The sequence below is a fragment of the Phyllostomus discolor genome, chromosome 5, assembly GCF_004126475.2.
Source record: "Phyllostomus discolor isolate MPI-MPIP mPhyDis1 chromosome 5, mPhyDis1.pri.v3, whole genome shotgun sequence".
Lineage (NCBI taxonomy): Eukaryota > Metazoa > Chordata > Mammalia > Chiroptera > Phyllostomidae > Phyllostomus > Phyllostomus discolor.
Window position 1 is genome coordinate 136,147,032 of NC_040907.2, and position 21,534 is coordinate 136,168,565.

A 21,534-nucleotide genomic window follows, 5' to 3' on the forward strand; every position below is an offset into this window, starting at 1 on the left:
GGGTGTGAGAGACAACCACATATTGATGTTTCTCTCCCTCTCCTTCTCCCTCCTTTCCCCTCTCTCTAAAAATAAATAAATAAAATCTTTTTTTAAAAAAGGGAAGAGATTTCAGACCGTTGATGAGATTCAGGAAAATACAACAGGGCAGTTGATGGCGAATGGGAGAACTGTGTGAGATCCCAAGGTGCCTACTCTGTATGGGACCAAGGCATCACTGTCCTATGTACAATGTTTCTTATATCTTGTATCTTCTCTAATAAATGTTTCTATTTTTTATAGTACATGGATGGATATTTTCTGAACAGGCATTTTAGTAATACATATTTATATATACTCATCTGTAAAATATGCAAACACTATAAATATTTTAAAAGTTAAACCAAAATGAATTCTTAAAACCCAAACTCTCAAATTGAATGAAAACAAATGACTACAAATCAAATTGATAGAACACTTAACAGAGAGAGAAAATAATTAATTCAAGTAAATTTTGAACACAGTTCTCTGACTGTTCATTATTAATATGAGATAGTCTAAGGTTAAAAAACTGCAAAGGAATTTTGAACTCTATTTAGCAGATTTATTTTGAATGAGTGGTATGCTTTAAAATTGTTTTGTGTGCATTGCAGGGTAGAGCAAGTGAGTAAATTATTGTTTGGGGTGTTGTTTTGGAAGCAGGTTTTTCACTACGGGAGAAAGGAGATATAAAAATGAAGAAGGTGAAAATAAAGAAATAACACTGTGGTATTAGATTTGAATTAGAAATATCTGTTAAGAATTGAAGATATTTTAATACAAATTCCCTAGCACTTTCCTCTGAAAGGAGCTAGAAACAATGAGGCACCAGTGGCAATGACTGCACCTAGCACCCAGATGTCATGTTTTCTATCCCATTCCCCACTAGAATTGGGGACCAGAACTCCTTGGAGAAATGGCAGACACCAAGTCCAGAACAAGGAATGTACAAAGTAAAACTGAAATATCACATGATGTCAGAAAATTAGTATATGTATGTGTTTGAGGACTAGTGAACTCACATGTTTATCAGCCACAGAGGTATTTTCCAAATGAAAAAGTATTTGGAACACTAATATGCAAAGGAGATGAAAGCAGAACTCTGACAAGTGTGGGTGGCTCGGATCCCTGATCATTAATCTCCAATCCCCACTCAGTGGTAGCCCCTGCCACCCACAGTTTGAGAACCATTGTCTATTGAAAAGAGCCTGGATTTCAATATCTGAGAACCTGCATCCTAGCCCAGATGTGACCAAATACTAGCCACAGTGTTAGGTAAATATTTATTCTCTCTGGGCCCTATTTACTTATGTGTAAAGCAGGGATAAAGTTACCAGTTTTCCTCTTTCACAGTTGTTGGGAGGATCAAAGAAGAGAAGAGTTGTGAAAAGGCTTTAAAAGGTTAAATAGAATGGTTCTATATGAGGGTAATTGATTATATCCCATGGGGCACTGAGACACATTCTTGTACACCATTTGGCAGCTGTCATTCTTAGCAATTGCCAAATGTCAGTGTAGCAGGAGTTTTTAAATACGTATCAGGAGAAGATAAGGTATCTGTCCAGTCTTCCTTTCATCACAAATGTACAAGTCATTACTGTGTCAATCTTCTGACAGTACAAGGATAAAGATGAAAGAATAGGATCCCAAGCGTTCACTGTCTAATAAAAGGAAACTAGCATCAATAAAATACATACAACATACAATAGTACAAGTACAATGCTGGGAACATGTATATTATATTTGCAACCAGAAGATAATGTAATTAGTGATTCCAGGACTCAGGGTATGGACAGTTGGTAGAGAACACTGTATAGAGGTGAAGGTGCCAACATAGTAAATCAGCTGACAAAATTTAATGAGTGCTAACCTGGAGGTAAAGATGGCAGCCTGAAACCATGTACCACTTTCACTCACCCTTGACACTCCAGGAAAGTGACAACCTGAATCTGGCAAAAGGATATACTATGAATCAGTTTGGTTTAACACTTAAAAAATAATCAATTGATATAACTTGTCATATTAAAAAGTTGAAGAAGAAAAATCATATGACCATTTCAATAGAGGCAGAAAAATATTTACTTAAATTCAACATTCTTTTGTGATTAAAAATAAAAAAAAAACTTTGATCACATTCTTTTGCAATTAAGCTAGAAATAGAAAAGATCTTATTTATGAGAAAAATAAATAAGAATAAAATGTTGGCCCTTGCCAGATAGCTGAATTGGTTAGAGCATCAGTCTGATATGCCAAGGTTGGGAGTTTGATCTCCAGTCAGGGCACAATAAAATATAGATCAACCATCACTCAAAACCATTAGAAATCAAGTTGAATGGAAGTCTCACAACCATAGAATTAATCCATCTAGACTGGTAGGAAAGGTGGTGACATGCAACTGGTTGGTTTCATACCCATGTGTGGTAGATAAAAATTTGGGAGGGATATCACAAGAGTGAGGACTCCCAGCCACACACCAGGGTTCCCAGCCCAGGGTTCCATTGCCAGGAAGACAGTCCCCATAACTTCTGACTGCAAAAACCAGCAGGGATTGAGTCAGTGGAGGAAACTTCTAGAGTCCCAAACAGTGTCCAGTAAAGAACTCACACATGGACTTATTCATAGTCACTCCCATTGAGTTCCAGCACTGGGGTAGCAACTATAAACACACCAGTGGGATACAGGGAGGAACTGAAGAGTCTGGCATCAAGGCTGGAGCTGGAGGAAGCTTTCTCCCAGACAAAAAGGCAGGCAGAGGCCATTGTTCCTTTTCTGAGCCCTCCCCACACAGAACCACAGAGCCTGCAGTTTGGTGCCATATCTGAGATTCCATCAAACTGGCTAACACTGTTTGCCCTGCCCTGGAAATCCCCTGAGGTTCAGTTCCACTTAATGTATGGGTCTCAAACTTTTCCATATAAATGGCTTGTCTTGGATCATGCTTCACAACTTCCTAAATGCTATCAAACAATCAACAGCCAGCCTTAGTAAGGTCCCAGTGACCATACCTCTGGCTAGGTGACCCCAGTCTGGGCACTAGTAGCAGCCAACCTAGATTCACGACTTGGCTTTGCTTGGGAATCTCCAAGCCCAGCACAAGTAGCAACCATCTCAGATTATTTTATACTCAGGCAGGGTAGCCCCAGGGAGAACATGGGTGGGGGCTAACCTTGGCCTGCACCACCAGGTAAAACCCAGAGTTTGTGCACCCAGTGAACAGCTACAGACCACATTAGCAGCACCACCCTGCCCCTGCACAGAATGTTCTCCACAGACAGCAGAGGTTGCTGGTCAGTGAATATAGCCAACGCTTGCAGCTGACTGGCCTGGGTAAATCCCTCCCATTCATCTGCCAATAGCAATCAAGGCTCAACCACAAGAAGAGGGTGTACTCAACCCACATGAAGGGTGCACCTCAAGTATACAAGTAGGGTGATAAGGACGGTAGTACCACTGGATCCTACAGGATACCTATTACATTAGGTCATGCTACCAAGACAGGGAGGCATAGCAGCTCTACATAATATATAGAAATTTACAAGGAGGCTGCCACAATGGGGAGACAAAGAAATGTGGTCCAGATGAAAGAAAAAATCAAAACTCCAGAAAAATAGCTAAACAAAATGGAGATAAGTAATCTACCAGATGCAAAGTTCAAAACACTGGTTAGAAGAATACTCAAGGAACTTAGTGAGGACCTCAACAGCATAAAAAATATCCAGTGGGAAATGAAGGATACACTAATCAAAATAAAGAAAACAATTTATAGGGAAACAACAGTAGACTGGATGAAGCTGTGAAACAAATCAATGATTTGGACAATAACGAGGCAAAAACAACCAATCAGAATAACAAGAAGGAAAAGGAATCCAACAAATCGAGGACAGTGTAAGGAGCCTCTGGGACAACTTTACATGTTCTACATTCACATCATAGGGATGCCAGAATGAGAAGAAAAAGAACAAGAAATTGAAAACTTATTTGAAAAAAATAATGAAAGAAAAATTCCCTAATTTGGTGAAGGAAATAGACATGCAAGTGCAGGAAATACAGAGAATCCCCAACAAGATGGATGCAAAGAGGCCCATTCCAAGACACACCATAATTAAAATGCCAAAGGTTAAAGATAGAGAGAGAATGTTAAAGGCATCAAGAAAAAAGAAGTGAGTCCCTTACAGGGGAGTTCCCATAAGATTATCAGCTGATTTCTCAAAAGAAACTTTGCAGGCTAGAAGGGATGGACAAGGAATATTCAAGGTCATGAGAAGCAGGGACCTACAGCCAAGATTGCCCTGCCCAGCAAAGCTATCAGTTAGAATCAAAGGGCAGAGAAAGAGCTTCCCAGACAAGAATAAAACTAAAGGATTTCATCATTACCAAATCATTATACAAGAAATGTTAAAGGGACTTATTTGAGAAAGAAAAAAAGATGAAACCTATGAACAATGAAATTGCAATAAATACATATCTTTCAACAATTGAATGGAATAATAAAACTAAGCAAACAAGAAGAACAGAGACAGAATCATGGATACAGAGAGTGTTTTGATGGCTGCCAGATGGAAGGGGATTGTGTGGGAATGGGTGAAGAGATGAGGGTTAAGAAGCATAAATAGGTAGTTACAGAATAGCCATGGGGATATAAAATACAGTACAGGAAATGGAGTAGCCAAAGAACTTATACACATGACCCATGGTCATGACCAATGGTATGTGGATTGGCTGAGAAAGTGGGGGTGCTGGGTGAAGGGGAGCAGAGGGCGGAAATTGGTACAACTGTAATAACATAATCAATAAAATATAATTAAAAATTTTTATCACCTTCTAATGTACTAAATAATTTAATAATTTCTTTTTCCCTTGCCTACAAGCTCCCTGAAGGCAGAGATTCTGTTAATTTTATTAACAAATGCCTCCCCAGCTCCTGCCACCATGCTGGGAGCATAGTAGTCATTCACTGAATATTTGTTGAAATAATAAGAGAAAAATTTTAAAGCACATTATGGATTTTAGAAGGTGACTTGTTTTTGACCTTGTCAGATGAACTAATTCCTTTTGTGAAACAAGATAAAAACTTCAAAAAACATTTTACTTAATATCAAAAGGAAAAGAAATGATATTGATTGACAGAGAGGTTATAAGCAAGGTAGTGGTGGTTACATGTGTAAATAAAGGGTTTCTGATGTGACTGAGGCCTCAGACCAGGCACTCTCTTCAGCTTTATTTTCACCATATTTCCAATACCTTGCCTAGAATAGGCCGTTTTCAGATTCTAAGCTACAACCATTCTGGGTTTTGCTCTCTCTCGTACAGTGAGGGGTTGGGTAGAAATTAACAGTAGAAGTTCTGGCTTCCTTAAGAGAACAACAAAACCTTCCACAACCTGTGAGTACTGTACAATTTCCAACGGACGCGGTTCTACGAATATCACACAGGAGATAAGGATCAGACAGCTCCAGGTTTTGCCAACCCTGCATTTCTGGTCTGGAGGCTGTTCAGTCCTAATTTTTTTAAGTTAAATATATACATACAATATTATCAAGCTATTTAATTCCTGTATATTTGCCCAAGGGAAAAAGAAATATATGTCTATATAAAGACTTGCACATTAATATAGCAGCTTACTTTTAATAGCCAATTAATAGAAACAGCTCAAATGTCTATCTACAGGTGAACGTATACACAAATTTTGGTATATCCATACAATGGAATACTGCTCAGCAATAACAAGGAGCAAACTAGTGACATGACAACATGAATGAACCTTAAGTTACTTATGCTGAATGAAAGAGTGCACACTGTGTGATTCCATTTATATCAAACTCTAAAAAAAATCAAACTAATCTGTAGAGATGGAAAGAAGATCAGTGGTTGGTTAGGGAGGAGGAAAATGGAGTGATTACAAAAGGTCATAAGGCTGGTCACAGACCCACTGCCTAGTGTCTAAGCACCAATAAAATGATAAAAGCATAAAAGTGGAGAAGGGACCAGCAGCAGTGATGGGAGACTTGTTGCACACGAGTGATTGATAATTAAGTAAATCTCTTAAGGATAATGGGAAGCAGTTTCCTAAAGGTTTAAGAGAAAAGGAGTAATATGTGGAAAGAGAGAAAAATAGAATGAATCCTGTGGTGTTGAATCCAAATAGAGTTATTTGAATTCAAAAAATGTCATTGTTATGTGGGAATATTATATATACATATTATATATGCATATGAATAATCATATATACATATAAATATATGCATATACATACATATGTTCTCCAGCTATGTCCACTAAGAGTGTATGGAAACAGTGATATCTCAATGGCAATGAGCACACCTACTGTCCAGATTTTATTCTCTAAACAACTAAATAGAATTTTGGAGTTAAATTTCCGGAAGCAATAGCTGGTTCCAGGATAGGATTAGAGAAAGTGAAAGATGATCCTAGAACATTCTTTCTTCTTGTGTCAGAAGTTAAGAAACTGCTCAAAGAGTGATAATAACATGTGAAAAGAGCAAACGACCATCTTAAAGGGGTACCACTGGTCAAGTCTTAAACAGTTTGAACATCACAGTGAATAACATATTAAAGCACTATAACCTATTGAATAAAATTGGAAAACATGACTCAAAATTAATGTAAAATTTTAAAATAAGTGAACTGAATGTATTGTGGGATATTTAAATGGGGTACTATAATGTTGTCAAGAAATTTCCCCACAAAAGTATCTATCAGCCCTGGCTGATGTGGCTCAATGGATTGAGCCTGTGAGCTAAAGGTTGCTGATTCAATTCCCAGTCGGGGCACATGCCTGGATTGCAGGCCAGGTACCCAGTAGAGGGTGCTTGAAAGGCAACCACACATTGATGTTTCTCTCCCTCTCTTCCCCTCTCTAAAAATAAGTAAATAAAATCTTTCAAAAATATATCTATCCATTATAAAGAAAGCTTTACCATCCTCTTGGCTTCTTGAAGTTTGCTGTGCCAGCTGTACTCTCTCCATGCCTCCTTGTAGTCATGCCTCACAAAATTGAGGAAATGAAGGACTTCCTACTGACAGCTGGTGAAAGAATGACAATTCTGTCAAGATAAAATATAAGAATAATGTAAACTTTAAAGTCTGATGAAGCAGATATCTCTATAACTTGGTCATCACAGACAAAGGGAAGTTCAGAAAAACTAAAGCCAGCGAAGGAGGTAAAATGAACCAGACATACTAATCTGAACTATATTAATATGTGAAAAAAATTTTCTTTTAAATTAAAAAGGGGATGAGAGTACCGTATTTTGCTGAGTGTAATGTACACTTTTTTGCCCAGATTTTTGAGGGCAAAATAAGGGTGCTCATTATATTTGGGTAGTACCTGAAATACCTTTTATCTGTTCCTGTGTTTCATAATTATTAGTTAACTAAAATTTCTTATACCATAATATGCTAAAAAATAAATGCTAAAATTCTTCTGTAATACAAAAAGCAAGTATCTAAATATAAATAAATAGAAAATTGAATCAAAAAATTAAAATGAAGGATTTTTTTCCTGAAAGTTTGTGCCAAAAATGTGGGTGTGCATTATACATGGCAAGCTATAGTAAACTTACAACTGAGAAGCCTAGCTGACTTAAACACCTTAATCAAGTAATCAAAATGAACAACATCAAAAATGGAGCAAACAAAAATTATGTACCACCTGGTAAAATGTAATAAAAAGAATGTAACATCACTTTTATAGTTTTCTTGCCAAAGATGCATAAACTAAATCTCATTAATAGTAACATCAAACAAATCCAACTTGAGAACATTCTACAAAATAACTTACATATAATCTATAAAATTGTCATAGTGATGGGAGACAAGGAGAGATTGAGGAACTACTTAGAACTGCAGGAGACTAAGTGACTAGACAAATAAATGCAACATGTGATTCTGAAATGGATCCATAAACTATAGAAGACATTATTGTATAAAGAACCCTAAAGATTTCATCACAAACTACTGGAATTGATTTATAAATCAGTAAAGTAGCAGTATACAAAATAAATATCCTAAAATGGGTTGCATTTTTATACAATAATGAAGTATCAGAAAGAGAAACTATGAAAACAATCAATTTACTTGCATCAAAAAAAGAAAAATAAAAAAACTTAAAAATAAATTTAACCAAAGTGGTAAAAGACCTGTACTCAAAAAATAAGACACTGAAGAAAGAAATTGAAGAAGATACAAATAAATGGAAGCATATACCATGATCATGGATAGGAAGAATTAACATTATTAAAATGTCCATACTACTCAAAGCAATATATAGATTCAATGAAATTTCTATCAAAATACCAATGGTATATTTCACAGAACTAGAACAAATAATCCAAAAATGTATATGTAACCACAAAAGATCCCAAACTGCCACAGGAATCTTGAGAAAGAAGAACAATGTTGGAGGAACAACACTACCTGATATAAAATTATAACTACAAGGTCGTAGTAGTCAAAACAGCATGGTACTGGCATAAAAGCAAATGTGTAGATCAATAGAACACAGTATGGAGCCCAGAAATAAACCCATGCCTATAAGGTCAATTAATACTTGACAAAGGCAGCAAAAGCATCCAATGGAGTAAAGATAGTCTATTCAATTAATGGTGTTAGGAAAATTGGAAAGAGACATGAAAAAAAATTAGACCACTTTCTTACACCATATACAAGAATAAACTCAAAATGGATTAAAAACTTAAATGTTAGGCTCTAAGCCATAAAAATCCTAGAGGAAAACACAGGCAGTAAAAATCACAGACATTACTCTTGTAATAATTTTTCTGATATATCTCCTAGTGAAAATGAAACAAATTTAAAAATAAACAAATGGGACTGTATCAAACTAAAAATTTTTTCACAGCAAAGGAAATCATCAACAAAATGAAATGACAACCCACTGAATGGGAAAACATATTCACCAATGATACATCTGATAAGGGGTTAATATCCAAAATTTTCTAAAATGGGCAAAGGACCTAAATAGACACTTGTCCAAAGAGGACATACAGATGGCCAATAGAGATATGAAAAGGAATTCAACATCAGTAATCACCAGAGAAACGCAACTTAAAAACCACAATGACATATCGCTTCATACCTGTCAGAATGACTATTATCAGTGAATCAAAAACCAAGTGTTGGAGAGATGTGGAGAAAAGGAAACCCTAGTACACTGCTGGTTGGAATGCAACTTGCTTCAGCCACTATGGAAAACAGTAAGGTGGGTCCTTAAAAAATTAAAAATGAAACTGCCTTTTGACCCAGCAATTTCACTTATGGTCATATAGCCAAAGAAAGCCAAAATACTAATCTGAAGGAATATGTACACCCCTATGTTCATTGCAGCATTACTTACAAGAGCCAAGATATGGAAGCAACCAAGTGCCCATCACTAGATGAGTGGATAAAATAGCAATAGTACACATATACAATGGAATATTACTTGGCCATTAAGAAGAACAAATTCTTACCATTTGTGACAGCATGGATGGACCTAGGAGGTATTAGGTTAAATGAAATAAATCAGTCATAGGAAGATAAATATCACAGGATTTCATTTATATGAGGGATCTAAAGGACAATATAAAACAAATAAAACAGACTCATAGATATGGAAAACAGAATTATGGCTGTCAGAGGGGAAAGGGGTTAAGGGACTGAATGAAAAACATAAAAGGACCGAGAAGTACAGATTGGTAGTCACAAAATAGTCATGGGGATGTAAAGCACAGCATAGGAAATATAGGCAAAATAGTGTAATAACTATGTATGGTGCTGGGTGGGTACTGGGAATATAAGAGGGAGCACTTTCTAAAGTAGTGATTGTCTAATGACTATGTTGTACATCTGAAACTAATGCAAAATACACTGAAAAAGTAAGGCATTATTGGGACAATTTGAAAAAATTGAATGGAATCTGAGAATTAGATAATATACAATGCTAATTTCCTGCTTTTGGTGGTCACATTGAGGTTATGCAAGTGAATGTTTTTGTTGACAAGAAATACATACTAAAGAATTCCAGAGTAATGAGGCATCATGTTTGCAATTTACCCTTAGATCCTTCAGGAAAAAGTTTTCAACTTTTCTATAAACTGGAATTTATTTCAAAATTTTTAATGGGAAAAGAAAGTCAGCCACAACAAAGCATGTAGTGTTTGATGTCATTTACATGAAGTTCAAAAGCAGACAAAAAAATACAGTGTTTAAGGATGAGTAATTAGATGGTAAGTTTTACATAAAATCCAAGGAAATTAATGCATAAAAGTTAGGTTAGTGGTTACCAACTACAGCACATGTGAGGATTGTGACTGGGAAGGGAAACATGAGAGTTTTCTTGGGTGCTGGGGTTTGTTTCACCTGGGTAATAGTTCAACAGATACTCATTTTACGACCATTCATTAAATCATACATCTATTTTATACAGTTTCCTATAAACTTGTCGTATTTCACAATGTAAAACTTTTGAAAAGGAAATTAAAGAAACAAAAAAGAATGCTGTCAAACCACTGGGGAGGGATGCATTTTAAATTTTAGATGCTTTTTTCAGATTTTAGAAACATAATATGGTACATGTATATATATTATTTTACTCCCTAAGTAAGTTTGAAACTACTCCCTGGAATCAAACAAATCAAAATTTTCTGCAGCAAAGCACCTAAATAATTTCACCAGGTAGTATAAATAGAAACTACAAGTAGCCACAGATTCATTCGGGTCATGTGAACCTGTCATATAAGTTTGCCGCTAATATAAAATTTTGTTTTATTTTGTTTTGGTTTTCAGAGCTTTCTGAAATTTGGAATTGCAGATATGAAATTGTGAACATAACAACAACAAACAAAGCCCAAAGTGAGTAGAAGGAAGGAAATAAGACCAGAGCAGAATTAAATGACATAGACATGGAAAGAACAATTCAAAGGATCAATAAATCCAGGAGCTGATTCTTTGAAAAGATAAACAAAATCAACAAACCTTTAACCAGACTCATCAAGAAAAAAAGAGAGGACCCAAATAAATAAAATCAGAAATGAAAGCATCAAAATTACAACTGATACCACAGAAATACAAAGGATTGTAAGAAAGCACTATGAACAACTGTATGCCAAGAAATTTGAAAACCTGGGTGAAATGGGCAAATTTCTAGAAACATATAATCTTCCAAAACTGAATCAAGAAGAAGCAGAAAGTCTGAATAGACCAATAACAGCTGGCGAAATTGAAATAGTAATCAAAAAACTGGACGAGATGGTTTCACAGGAGAATTTTACAAAACATTTAAGAAGCAGCTAACCCCTATTCTTCTCAAGTTATTCCAAAAATTCCAAGAAGAGGAAAGACAGCCAAATTCTTTTTATGAGGCTAGCATCATCCTAATCTCAAAACCAGATAAAGATACAACAAAGAAAGAAAACTACAGGCTAATATCACTGATGAACATAGATGCTAAAATCCTCAACAAACCAGATCAAGCAATGCATTAAAAGATCATAGACCATGATCAAGTGGGATTCACCCCAGAGATGCAAGGATGGTACAATATTTGCAAATCAATAAACATATACATCACATAAACAAAAGGAAAGACAAAATTCAAATGATCATATCAATAGATGCAGAAAAAGCATTTGATAAAATATGACACCCACTTACGATAAAAACATTCAGGAAAATGGGAATAGAGGAGCATACCTCAGCATAATAAAGGCCATATACAAGAAACCTGCAACCAACATCACACTTAGGCAAAAACTAAAAGCTTTCTCACTAATATCAGGAACAAGACAAAGTTATCATCCACTTTTCACCACTTCTATTTAACATAGTATTGGAAGTTCTAGTCACAGAAATGAGACAAGAAAAAGAAATAAAGGGCATCCAATCTGGAAAGGAGGAAGTAAAACTGTCACTGTTTGCAGATGACACTATAGTGTACATAGAAAACCCTATATCTCTGGCTGGAGTGAATCAGTGGATTGGGCGCTGGACCATGAACTGAAAGGTGGCCAGTTCAATTCCCAGTCAAGGCACATGCCTGTACTGTGGGCCAGGTCCCTGGTTGATGGTGTGCAAGAGGTAACCTATTGATAACTTATCTCTCACATTGATGTTTTTCTCCCTCTCTTTCTCCTTCACTTCCCCTCTCTCTAGAGATGAATAAATAAAATCTTTTTTAAAAAAGAAAACCTTATAGACTCCACAAAAAAGTACCCCATATAATAAGTAAATTTGGCAAAACAGTGGGATACAAAGTCAATATCAAAATCAAAGGCATTTTTGTACACCAACAATGAAATACCAGAAACAGAAATTAGGGAGGGAAACATTTACTATAGCAATAAGAAAATCAAAGTACCTAGGAATAAACCTACTGAGGAGATATAAGACTTGTAATCAGAAAACTATACAACACTGAAGAGAGAAATTAAAGATGATACAAATAAATGGAAGCACATACCATGTTCATGGATTGGAAGAATTAACATTGTCCAAATGTCCATACGACCCAAAGCAATTTATAGATACAACTCAATCCCTGTTAAAATGCCAATAGCATATTTCACAGATACAGAATAAATATTTCAAAAATTTGTATAGTACCATAAATTACCCCGAATTGCTATAGCAACTTGAGAAAGAAGAACAAAGTAGGAAGGAACACAATACCTGACATTAAACTGTATTACAAGGCCACTGTAATCAAAACAGTCTGGTACTATCATAAGAACAGCCACATAGATCAATGGAACAGAAGAGAGAGCCCAGAAATAAACCTATGTCTCTATGGTCAATTAATCTTCAACAAAGAAGGCAGAAGCATAAAATGGAGTAAAAATAGCCTTTTCAACAAATGGTGTTGGGAGACCTGGACAGGTATGTGCAAAAACAAAACTCGGCCACCAACTTACACCATGCACAAATATAAACTCAAGATGGATATAAAACTTAAATAAAAATTGTGGCACCATAAAAGTCCTAGAAGAGAACATAAGCAGGAAAATTTCAGATATCCTATGCAGCAATATTTTTGCCAATATGTCCCCTAGAGCAAGGTATATAAAGGAAAGAATAAACAAATGGGTGTACCTCAAATTAAAAAGCTTCTGCATGGCAAAGAAAACATCAGCAAAACGAAAAGGGAACCAATCATATAGGAAAATATGTTTGCCAATGATACCTTGGACAAGGGTTCGATCTCCAAAATATATAAAGAACACAACTCCACTCCAGCAAAACAAACAACCCAATTAAAAAATGGACAAAGGACCTGAACAGACACTTCTCCAGGAAGGACATACAGAAGGCCCAGAGACATATGAAAGGATGCTCAACATCACTAGCCATCAGAGAAATGCAAATTAAAACCACAATGAGATATCACCTCACACCAGTCAGAATGACCATCATAACCAAATCAGCAAACAAGTGCTGGCAAGATTGGGGAGAAAAGGGAACTCTAGTGCACTGTTGGTATGAATGTAGACTGGTGCAGCCATTCTGAAAAACAGTATGGAATTTCCTAAGAAAACTAAAAATGGAGAGAAGACCCAAGTAAACACAATCAGAAATGAAAGAGGAGAGATTACAACAGATACCACAGAAATACAAAGGATTGTAAGAAATTGCTACATAGAACTGTATGCCAAGAAATTTGAAAACCTAGGTGAAATGGACAAATTTCTAGAAAAATATAATCTTCCAAAACTCAATGAAAGAGAAGCAGAAAGCCTGAACAGACCAATAACGACAAAAGAAATTGAAGCAGTAATCAAAAAACTCCCAACACACAAAAGCCCTGGACCAGATGGTTTCACAGGAGAATTCTACAAAGCATTTAAGGAAGAGCTAACCCCTATCCTTCACAGACTATTTCAAAAAATCCAAAAAGATGGAAGACTCCCAAACTCTTTTTATGAGGCCAACATCATCTTAATTCCAAAACCAGATAAAGACACAACAAAGAAAGAAAACTACAGGCCAATATCGCTGATGAACATTGACGCTAAAATCCTCAGCAAAATAATGGCAAACCGCATCCAACAATACATTAAAAAGATCATACACCATGACCAAGTGGGATTCATTCCAGGGATGCAAGGATGGTACAATATTCGCAAATCAGTAAATGTAATACATCACATAAACAAAAGCAAAGACAAAAACCACATGATCATATCAATAGATGCAGAAAAAGCATTTGATAAGGTACAGCACCCATTCATGATAAAAACACTCGGCAAAGTGGGAATAGAGGAAGCTTTCCTCAACATAATAAAGGCCATATATGAGAGACCTACAGCCAACATCATACTCAATGGGCAAAAATTAAAATCTTTTCCACTAACATCAGGAACAAGACAAGGCTGTCCACTTTCACCACTTCTATTCAATATAGTACTGGAAGTTTTAGCCACAGCAATCAGACAAGAAAAAGAAATAAAAGGCATCCAAATCAGAAAGGAGGAAACAAAACTGTCACTGTTTGCAGATGACATGATAGTGTACATAGAAAATACTATAGACTCCACCAAAAAATCGCTTGACCTAATAAATGAATTTGGCAAACCAGCAGGATACAAAGTCAATATCCAGAAATCAAAGGCATTTCTGTACACCAACAATGAAACAGCAGAAGCAGAGATCAAGGGAAAAAATCCCATTTGAAATAGCAAAAAGAAAAATAAAATACCTAGGAATAAACCTAACCAAAGAGGTAAAAGACCTGTATTCAGAAAACTACATAACACTCAGGAAAGAAATCAAGGAATACACAAACAAATGGAAACATATACCATATTCATGGATTGGAAGAATTAATATCATCAAAATGTCCATACTACCCAAAGCAATGTACACATTCAATGCAACTCCTATTAAAGTACCAATGGCTTATTTCACAGACATAGAACAAACACTTCAAAAATTTTTATGGAATCATAAACGACCCTGAATAGCTGCTGCAATTTTGAGAAAGAAGAGTAAAGTAGGAGGGATCACAATACCTGACACTAAACTATAATACAAGGCCACTGTAATCAAAACAGCCTGGTACTGGCATAAAAACAGGACCAATGGAACAGAACAGAAAACCCAGAAATAAACCCAAGTCTCTATGGTCAATTAATATTTGACAAAGGAGGCAGCAACATAAAATGGAGTAAAAATAGCCTCTTCAACAAATGGTGTTGGGAGAAATGGACAGCCACGTGCAAAAAAATGAAACTTGAGCACCAACTTACACCATATACAAAAATAAATTCAAGGTGGATAAAAGACTTAAAAATAAAACATGACACCATTAAAGTCCTAGAGGAGAACGTAGGTAGAAAAATCTCAGATATTTCATGCAGAAACTTTTTTACTGACTTGTCCCCTAGAGCAAGGGACATAAAGGAAAGAATAAACAAATGGGACCTCATCAAAATTAAAGGCTTCTGCACAGCTAAAGAAAACAGTATCAAAATTAAAAGAGAACCAACTGTATGGGAAAACATATGTGCCAATGATACCTCAGACAAGGGTTTAATCTCCAAAATATGTAAAGAACTTACATGACTGCACTCTAAGAAGACAAGGAATCCAATTAAAAAATGGGCAAAGGACTTGAACAGACACTTCTCCAAGGAGGACATACAGAAAATCCAAAGACACATGAAACGATGTTCAATATCACTAGCTATCAGAGAGATGCAAATTAAAACCACAATGAGATACCACTTCACACCAGTCAGAATGGCCATCATAAACAAAGCAACAAACAACAAGTGTTGGAGAGGTTGTGGAGAAAAGGGGTCCCTAGGGCACTGTTGGTGGGACTGCAGGCTGGTACAACCACTATGGAAAGCAGTATGGAACTTCCTCAGAAAACTAAAAATGGATCTGCCTTTTGACCCAGCAATTCCACTGCTGGGACTTTATCCTAAGAACACTAAAACACCAATCCAAAAGCACCTATGCATCCCAATGTTCATAGCAGCACAATTTACAATAGCTAGATGCTGGAAGCAACCAAGATGCCCATCAGTAAATGAATGGATCCAAAAACTATGGTACATTTACACAATGGAATTCTATGCAGCAGAAAGAAAGAAGGAGCTCCTACCCTTTGCAACAGCTTGGATGGAGCTGGAAAACATTATGCTAAGCGAAACAAGTCAGGCAGTGAAAGACAAATACCATATGATCTCACCTTTAACAGGAACCTAAACAACAAAACAAAGAAGCAAGCAAAATATAACCAAAGACACTGAAATAGAGGACAGGCTGACAGTGACCACAGGGGAGAGAAGAGGGAATTTCAGGGGACATTGGAAAGGGTTCACGGGAACAAACTTAAAGGACACATGGATAAAAACTAGGGGGAGCGTGGTAATGGGAGGGAAGTGGGGAGGGTTGGGAAGGGGGCTGGATTTGGAGTAAAAAGGAGAAAACTGTATTTGAACAATAATTAAAATTTTTAAAAAAGAGAAAAAAAAGAAAACTAAAAATGAAACTACTTTTTGACCAGGCAATTCCACTGCTGGGATTACACCCTAAGAATCCTGGAACACCAATTTAAAAGAACCTATGCACCCCAATGTTCATAGCAGCATTATTTAAAATAACCAAGTGCTATTTAAAATAGCACAAGTGCTGGAAACAGCACTAAGTGCCCATCAGTAAATGATTGGATCAAACAATTGTGATACATTTACACAATGGAATACTATACAGCAGAAAGAAAGGAGCTTCTACCCTTTGTGACAGCATGGATGGAACTAGAGAGTATTATGTTAAATGAAATATAAGCCAGGCAGTGAAAGACAAATACCACATGATCCCAACTATAAGCAGAACCTAATCAACAAAACAAACAAGTGAAGAAAATAGAATCAGAGACATGGAAACAAAGAATAAACTGACAGTGACCAGAAGGGAGAGGGAGGGTAATAACAAGAGAAAGAAGGAGAAAGCTCAAGTCAAGAAACATGTATAGAGGACCGATGGGGGAGTTCTGGCCAAGATGGAGGCATAGGTAGATACACTTTGCCTCCTCACACAACCTAAAGAAGAACAATAACAAATTTAAAAACAAAAAATAATCAGAACTGCCAGAAAATTGAACTGTATGGAAATCTGACAGCCAAGGAGTTAAAGAAGAAACATTCATCCAGATGGGTAGGAGGGGCAGAGGCGTGCAGCTGGGAAGTAGAGGATGCTTGGCCAGGCAGTGGCTGGAGGATCAGGTGGGTGTGGCGGTGGCTGTCAGACTGGACAAGGAGGCAGTTATAGGAGTGGGTGGTCCCATATTTGCATGTGAATAAACTGGAAGGAACAACTGGGGAGCAAGACAGACTATGCGACCCAGGGTTCCAGTACGGGGGAAATAAAAAGCCTCAAAATTTCTGACTGAAAAAACCTGTGGGGTTGAGGGAGCAGGAGAAACTCCCGCCCTCACAGGAGAGTTCCCTGGAGAGACCCACAGGGTCCCAGAATGTACGCAAACCTACTCGCCTGGGAATCAGCACCAGAAGGACCCAATTTGCTTGTGGGTAGCAGAGGAAGTGACTGAAAACGGGCTGGAAACTGAGCAAGTGGCTTTGTTCCCTCTTGAACCCCCCCTCCACATACAGCACCACAAGGCACCAATGTGGGTTGCCCTGCCCTGGTGAATACATAAGGCTCCACCTCTTACCACGTAGCAGGCATGCAGAGACAAAAAAACATGGCCCAAATAAAAGAACAGATCAAAGCTCCAGAAAAAAATACAACTAAGTGATGAAGAGATAGTCAACCTATCAGATGCAGAGTTCAAAACACTGTGGTAATCAGGATGTACACAGAAATGGTTGAGTATGGTCACAAAATAGAGGAAAAGGTGAAGGCTATGAAAAGTGAAATGAAAAATGTGCAGGGAACCAACAGTGAAGGGAAGGAAACCAGGACTCAAATCAACAGTTTGGAGCAGAAGGAATAAATAAACATTAAACCAGAACAGAATGAAAGAACAATTCAAAAAAATGAGGAGAGGCTTAGGAACCTCCGCGATAACTTTAAACATTCCAATATACTAATCATAGGGGTGCCAGAAGGAGAAAAAGAACAGCAAGAAATGGAAAATTTATTTAAAAACATAATGAAGGAGAACTCCCCCAATCTGGTGAAGGAAATAGACTTCCAGGAAGTCCAGAAAGTTCAGAGAGTCCCAAAGAACTTGGACCAAAAGAAGCACACACCAAGCCACATCCTAATTACATTACCCAAAATTAAAGATAAGGAGAAAATCTTAAAGTAGCAAAAGAAAAGGAGACAGTTACCTACAAAGGAGTTTCCATAAGACTATCCACTGATTTCTAAAAAGAAACATTGCAGATAAGAAGGGGCAAGAAGGAAGTATTCAAAGTCATGAAAGGCAAGGACCTACATCCAAGATTGCTCTATCCAGCAAAGCTGTCATTTAGAATGGAAGGGCAGATAAAGTGCTTCCCAGACAAGACCAAGTTAAAGGAGTTCATCATTACCAAGCCCTTATTGTATGAAATGTTAAAGGGACTTATCTAAGAAAAAGAAGATAAAAAAATACAAACTAAAATGACAACAAACTCACAGCTATCAAAAACTGAACATAAAAAAATGAACTAAGCAAACAACTAGAACAGGAACAGATTCACAGAAATAGAGATCACATGGAGAGTTACCAGTGAGGAAGGGGTGAGAGAAGAATGGGGGAAAAGGTACAGGGAATAAGAAGCATAAATGGTAGATACAAAGTAGACATGGGGAGGTTAAGAATAGTATGGGAAATGGAGAAGCCAAAGAATTTATATGTATGACACATGGATATGAACTAAGTGGGGGGAATGATGGTGGAAGTGGGGCTACAGGGTGGAGGGGAATAAAGGGGAGAGAAAAATGGAACAACTATAATAGCATAATCAATACAATATATTAAAAAAATAAATAAAGGATCCATGGACAAAGACAACGAGGGGGCCACGAGGATGACTGAAAGTGGAAGGTAGGGGTGGGTTGGACAGAGGGGAACAATGGAGGGGAGGGGAATGGGGACAACTGTAACTGAACAACAATAAAAATAAATAAGTAAATTTTATTATTTCTTAAAAAAAGAAATTGTGAATGTGTATTAACTTAAAAAATATGTCAAAAAGGAAAAGTAATCATTATATTTTATACAGTCCAGTTGTGAAAATCATTCATATAGTAACAATGATATAAACATTGAATATCATTTAACTCAAAACAATGGTATAACCATACTGGGAAGATTTTATAAGGAGAACAATGTAATAATTTTCATTTCCTGGAGTTTAGAACTTTGTAGGTATGGAAAGAGAGTTAAGTCCCTATCTTCCCTATGTAGATATTGCCTAAAAATGAAAAATCAAGAGCTAGCAATAGATGCACATTGTTCAGCAAAGTGAAGGCAAATACCTAGGTTTCAGGAAATGGGGAGAGTGTTAAGAAAGAGGAATAGGCCTGTGACTGATCATAAACAAACCTCAGGGATTTATTTGACTTTACATTGTGTAAAATAAATAATATATATAATAAGATACAGAAACTATCTTTTTTTTTGAGCTTTTATATTTTGAGTTTATTCTTCATGTAACTTTTCAAACCCTACTGTAGTTGAATATTAAAATAAAAGCAATAGCAAGAAAGTGAGCATATTATGATTATAATACGCTTCACTCATTCACTTCTGTATATAAAATGCCAGCAGTGAGTGTTATTCACTGGCCCCAGTAAGAGGTCTGACACTGAACACCACCCCTATGAGGATGTTCATCATCCTCATATGTGTCTCCATTGTAAATGCACCATCTTTCTCAACTTGGATCAAAGTCCACCAGCTCTACATGGTCCATTTCATCGGTCTCTTCTACTTCCTTTCAGCTAGGAGTTTTTTCCAGCAAGAGATACCACAGAAATACAAAGGATTGTAAGAAATTGCTACATAGAACTGTATGCCAAGAAATTTGAAAACCTAGGTGAAATGGACAAATTTCTAGAAAAATATAATCTTCCAAAACTCAATGAAAGAGAAGCAGAAAGCCTGAACAAACCAATAACAACAAAAGAAATTGAAGCAGTAATCAAAAAACTCCCAACACACAAAAGCCCTGGACCAGATGGTTTCACAGGAGAATTCTACAAAGCATTTAAGGAAGAGCTAACCCCTATCCTTCACAGACTATTTCAAAAAATCCAAAAAGATGGAAGACTCCCAAACTCTTTTTATGAGGCCAACATCATCTTAATTCCAAAACCAGATAAAGACACAACAAAGAAAGAAAACTACAGGCCAATATCGCTGATGAACATTGACGCTAAAATCCTCAGCAAAATGATGGCAAACCGCTATCAGTAGAGAGAAAGCCCTCTCAGGAAAGTTTATCTTAAATTCAATGATTAGGCAATGCTTTTCATATGGTCTACGATAAATTGGCATGCCTTCATTTAACACTCTTGATATCTCTATGCTTCACAATCTGACCTGGATGAGCGGTGCTGACTATGGTTCAGTTGTCAAGAGTAGCTATTGGCTTCTAGAAGCCACATAATGCTTCAACCAGCTGTATGTCCATACACATGAAAAGGTCTCCTCACCGAGTGAAAACAGTATGGTCCTTCTGCTCTAAAACAATGATATGTTTCCTGGCTCTAGTCCTGGTTCTTGGTCTTATTCATCATGGAATGTTCTCTTCTTTCATGCCTTTGTCAACTTAAACTTCTAGAATTGTCTTCTCTCGAACTATCTTCCTTCCATTGCAGCTTTTACATCTACCTTTAGGACTGATCCATTCCCCATGGCCGTGGCTCTCCACGCACGCGGAGGGAATTTGCTGAATTCTGCTGCTTCTTTCTTACCACCTCGGCCTTCACATTTGTCACAAATCACATTATTTTGCAGAGCTAGTTTTCTTGTTGCACCATTACATAAATCTTCTAAGGTTACTGAGAGCCAATGCACATTTTTACTTCTTCTTTCCCTCTGCATCTTTCCTCCTCCTCCAAAAAACATATCAAAGATGTCCATGGGGGAGCCCAAACCACCATCTGCTCCACCTTTTCCAATTGCTTGTTCTCCTCCTTTATCATATAATCCCTTTTTCTTTGCATCAGAGAGCACTTCCTAAGCTTGAGAAATCTGTTTAAAGTTCTCTTCTTCATTTTGTTTCTTACTAGGGTGGTACCTCAAGGCCAGCTTCCTGCAAGCTTTTTCCAGTTCTTCCTGTGTGGCATTGGGTCTGACCCCCAAAATATAATAGTAAGTGGTCTCTTTTATCATTTTTGACAACTGGTGAGTAGTTGGAGGCAGGTGTGGAGGAGTGAGAAAGAGCGTATTACTGCACCCAGCTCTAAAAGCCACTGCTCCTCTGCTTCCCACAGAGTGTTCTGGAAAGTTCCTTAGAAACTATTTTCAAAGCACTTATAACTTGGACATTCTAGTTGGGGTGTCAACCATGTATCCATAAATAAAATGTCGCATAATGC

The 21,534-nt window shown here is 36.9% G+C and overlaps 1 pseudogene; it reads right to left on the reverse strand.

Annotated features, from left to right (window-relative positions):
• Positions 1-19,728: 19,728 nt before the first annotated feature.
• LOC114497090 lies at positions 19,729-21,328 on the reverse strand (annotated as a pseudogene).
• Positions 21,329-21,534: the final 206 nt, after the last annotated feature.